The sequence below is a fragment of the Condylura cristata genome, unplaced genomic scaffold, assembly GCF_000260355.1.
Source record: "Condylura cristata isolate star-nosed mole 26May11 unplaced genomic scaffold, ConCri1.0 scaffold00024, whole genome shotgun sequence".
In the NCBI taxonomy this organism is placed as follows: Eukaryota; Metazoa; Chordata; class Mammalia; order Eulipotyphla; family Talpidae; genus Condylura; species Condylura cristata.
In genome coordinates, this window is record NW_004567125.1 from 16141712 (window position 1) to 16146388 (window position 4677).

The window sequence follows — 4677 nt, forward strand, 5'->3', positions numbered from 1 at the left end:
ATTGGTGGTAGGAAATTTAGGGGGACTACACCTGAGAAGAGAAAGCATGCATTGTACAAAAGTGAACAATATGTAAAATATACATATACGTACACGTGTGTGTGTATTACTTCCTTAACAACAAAGAATGTCAAGATTCAAATTAATACTTAGGAAAATATATCATCAAAACAACACTAAACAGGCCCTCCCTGGTGGTGCAGCAGGTTAAAGCACAGCACTAAGAAGCTAAAGCTACTGCAGCATGAGTTCCATTCCTGCCTGCCCCGAGGTGATCCACATGGCACGGCAGACCTCTCCTGACCCACCCGCTGCTCCCCTCCGCAGTGTACCTCATCGATCTGCCTGCTCTGCTCCCCACTCTGTCTCTGGTGAATCCTCTCACCGTCCTGTACTTCTGACCTGTACCTCAGTGTTGTATGTATAAATAAATAAGTCTTTAAAAAAAAAAACTAAATATATTCATGATATCTTACTCGATGGGTTTTCTTTCCAATTTAAACTTTTTATATCTTTCACATTTTTAAATAATGCAGTGATAAACATCATTGAATATCTACTTTTCTGTCATGATTGTCTGATTGTTCCCCAAGTAAATTTCTAAAGCATAAATTCTTGGTCAAAGTTGTAGACCTTTTTATAGTTCTACTACATCTTTGTCCAGTTGTCTCCAGAAATATTGGCTACTACATTTTAATAATTAGGTTTAAGTGTGTATCTAACTCTTTTTAAGAAGAAATAAGAAAATATTTCTTATCTTGAAAAATATTTTCTCTCTTCTTCCAACCATAAAATTTTATATGATTTTTTATGTTATTCTATCCAACACAACTTCTCCCCATACTACAAGGGATCCATTTGACCTTGATTCAAACTATATTAAATCTCATCCATAGAGATCTTTTATTCTAGTAAAAATCAAAATCATCAGGCAACTATAGATCAGATACACTCTGTAGTGAAGGAGGAGAGAGAAGGGTTAGGACAGGAGTGGGAAGAGCACAAGGTGCTACAGTGATGGTCCACAGGTGAACTGGTGGTGGGAATTTCTCGAGGAAATCATACATTGTACAAAAGTGAAGGATGATACAATAAATATATTTAAACAAAATAAATAATGAAATTCAATAGATATGGCTTTCAACTATACAGAGAAAAGATCTTTTATTCTGAGCAATATGTTCGAGCTTATATCAAAGAGGGGTTTCCAATGAAATTCATGCTTTAATAATTGCTGAGATTAAGGTTTGGGGAGCAAAAGCTAACATACAGAAAAGTAACTTAAAATTCTGCACATGGCTTAACATTTTCAATGTATATGGGTGGCAGGACAATGTTCATAAGTCTTTGTTGCCACCCATTGGAAAAGAACCATTTGAGTGTGTTTAATAAGATTCACTACATGACTTGTTTTGGTTCGTGTGAAGTTGAAAAAAATCAGGTTCTGCACTTTAAAATGACAGGCCCAAACACTGTGTGACTACCTCTTAAAAAAGCTACAAAAATATGGGGTGGCCTAGGGCACCTCAACCAGGGAGGCTGATTTCAAATTACCAGAGACGTCTATTATGAAGTGTTGAAAGGAGAAAGAAAAACAAATAATAAAGTCACAAAATAAAGTTTATTTTATCAAAATTAAAACTGTTTCCTTCTCTCCACTTCATAGTAACCTTGAGATGGAACAGTCTGAGGATTACATGGCTATAATCCCTCAGCAGTTAGTTCCACAGCAGGAGGTGCCCACTACAGACAAAATTACAGGGTTAGGAATGTTCACAATTTGACGACCCAATTGACTGACTATTCCTCAGGGTTTTTGAATCACATATTTATACATCTAAATGGGAGCAAAGAAAAGAAAATGGTTCATAAACAGAGTCCCAGAGCATGTATTATTGAAATAACAGATGGAAATATTATATTTTTGAAACATTCTTTCTATAAAGAAGTCTTTTGAAGTGTGTTTTGGTAGAATAAACTGAGCCAAAAGTGGAGGAATAAGAGAGAGGAAAAAATGGTTTTATTTTCAAATGCTTGGTGTCAGCAGTGTACAAAGTTAGCATTTCCCCCAAGAAAGATTTTTCTCAAAACACAGTGGAGCACAATGTGTTTACAAATTCTCTCTGCTATGTTACAGTCCCAGCAGAGGAGGAATTCAGAAAGCACTTGATTGCCATGGTGCAGTTTGTCTTTACAGTCTCCAAATCTTGACCTCTGAAGTCTTTACGGACTCCCCCTCCATGAATTTTTCATGTCTCCTACACTGATTGAAACCTAAGTCAAAACTCAAGACACTGTATCCAAAAAAGCTATTGGCCAGCTCAAACTTGCTGATTGGTAACAAGCAGATTAAGATTGTAGATTTTATGCTACATGAGTAATATTTCGGGGTCATCTAATCAGGGTTTAAAGTATAAAAATGGAAGCACACCATGCAAGGCTAAAAGAAAGAAAACAGGCTGAAAGCCAAGTGAAAAATTCATCACACTTGCTTATTTTCCTCTACATGGGAGCCTGTACCCATGACAGAATCAATAGTTCAGAATTATTCTGTTGTCTTTCCAGGAAAAATACCCCATTACCTAGAAATCAACTTGAAGTGTTCCATAGTCATTCCAATTTCTCTGTCATTTAGCTCTCAGGACAGAGTTCAGTCATCCTGCTAGTCTCAGCTATTTACTGGATCTGCTATATGATGATGTGATTTATTACATGGCAGCTGGCAGTTACTCTGGCCAAGGAAAGAGAGAATTCACAAGAACACAATTATTTTAACCTTGTATCCAGACATGATCTATATTTGTTACAGGGATCTAAATGCAATTCCTAGTTGAGTCTATTCTCATAAGGAACAAAAGAAAGATTGGCCTGGGAGAAGGGGTGATGGTTATGACTCAATCAATAAACGAAGCTCATTTCCGTTGAAGTTCAGGTTATTGATATGTGCTGACTGCATGATCTACATATAGTTAAGAGTCTGAAGACATGTTGCTTGTATAGAGGCCTTGAGCACCAAACAATAGCCAGCTGGCAGAAGTCAGTGATCTGTGACTTCTGAAAAATCAGAGTAAGCAATCAGAGGTCAGCCTTTCCCAAAAGAAAAAAGCAAAAAAGAGAACAAGAGACAGCAACTCACTCCCACTCACCAACGGGATTACTACTGAGCAAGGTAAGAAAATGCTTTAGTAATGGCTCCTTGGGTGACAGCATCTGTTCATAGAGTTGACTCAGAGAGCCCCAGAAGATTGGGGTTCCAGCCAGCTGCAGAAAGAACTCTTGGCAGAGCTGCTTCCTGTACCTCTTTTGATCATAGGTCTCAGGCTTGGAAAGGTTTTCACCAGTCTTGTGGTTTCCTGGTCGTGCGTCAGTACATTCTGGCTGAAACACTTCACTTCCTTCAGGCCAGCCCCTCCACCAATGGCTCCCGGATCCCTGGTTCACTCTCTCAGCTTTGAACTAGACTCCAAAGACACTGCTGGCTACAGCAAGAACCTTAAATGAGAGACTTGCAGCTGGGATGCTGGCCTTCCCCCTCTTGACACAGGGGTTTTAAGGGGAGGATTGGCTTAGTGGAGTCGCACTAAAAGTCCACCAAAGCATTGAAGCACAGAACATTGTGTGTGGTTGCCACAGATTCTTTGTGTGACCACAGACTCACCTAGGCAACTGGTCAAAGTATAGAGATTTCCAATCTAGTCTAATCCTTCTAAATCAGATTCTCTGAATTGAATTCTATGACTGTGTATTCATAAGAATCTTTTTCATATGATTTGACAATTTAGGATACTGGGGCTGTGAGTGTAGACATATATACATCTTTTCACATTAGTATTTTCATACTTGAGTAACAATGACTGGCAAATTAATAAAAAAGTTAAAATATTAAGGAAAAAATACAATAAAGATCTGTTAAAACAGGACCCTAACTGGTGGTACAATGGGTTAAAGCAAAGCTCTGTGAAGCTATCCACAACCAGTGCAACACAAGTTCGATCCCCAGCCAGGGGGATGACCTACATGGTGTGGCAGACCACTCCTGTCCCACCCGCTGCTCCCCTCAGCAGTGTGTTTCAGTAGATCTGCTGTATCTGAAGCACCCCTTTCTGTCTCTAGTGAATCCTCTCACCCCCTGAACCTCTGGCCTGTACCCCAGTTTCTTGTGTGCATAAAGAAATAAATCTTTTTAAAAATCTGTTAAAATCAATACCAAAGAATTTTCTTCAAAATTCTGATTATTCTGTTGTCTTTTATAATAGACTTGACATCATAAATTAGGAAACTCTGATAAGTAACATTCCTTTCCCTCTATTTTCCTCCTCCCTTCCTCCCTCACTCCCTCCATATCTCATGTATTGCTCTTTCCACTGCACCACATTGTACCCACGGTCCTTTTTTGGTGATTCTTTAATTGAGCTTGGGTGTCATGCTTCTAATCATGAGGGCTCCTGTTACTTTAAACCCTTACCTCACTCCAAAAAAGATCTATGTTTTCACAGGGCCCTTTCAAAAATCCCATTACTCTCCACTCAGGTAACATTAGAAAAAATTGTAAGTTCGAAACAGCTATCAGTAAAAGTCATGCTTTTGTTCACCTATTTTTGATAAGCAAGTGTACACAACGAGACCTGAAACACAGGCAGTTTGGATAGCTCACATATACTAAAAAAGAATTCCTTA

General features: G+C 38.6%; 1 long non-coding RNA gene across 1 annotated transcript; it reads right to left on the bottom strand.

Moving 5' to 3' along the window:
- Nucleotides 1-2471: 2471 nt before the first annotated feature.
- On the bottom strand, nt 2472-3556 carry LOC105854029. The gene is made up of 2 exons (XR_001145754.1): nt 3339-3556; nt 2472-2731 (listed from the first exon to the last, which is right to left on the bottom strand). It is a non-coding gene; the product is annotated as an uncharacterized LOC105854029 (long non-coding RNA).
- Between the last annotated feature and the right edge of the window lie 1121 nt (nt 3557-4677).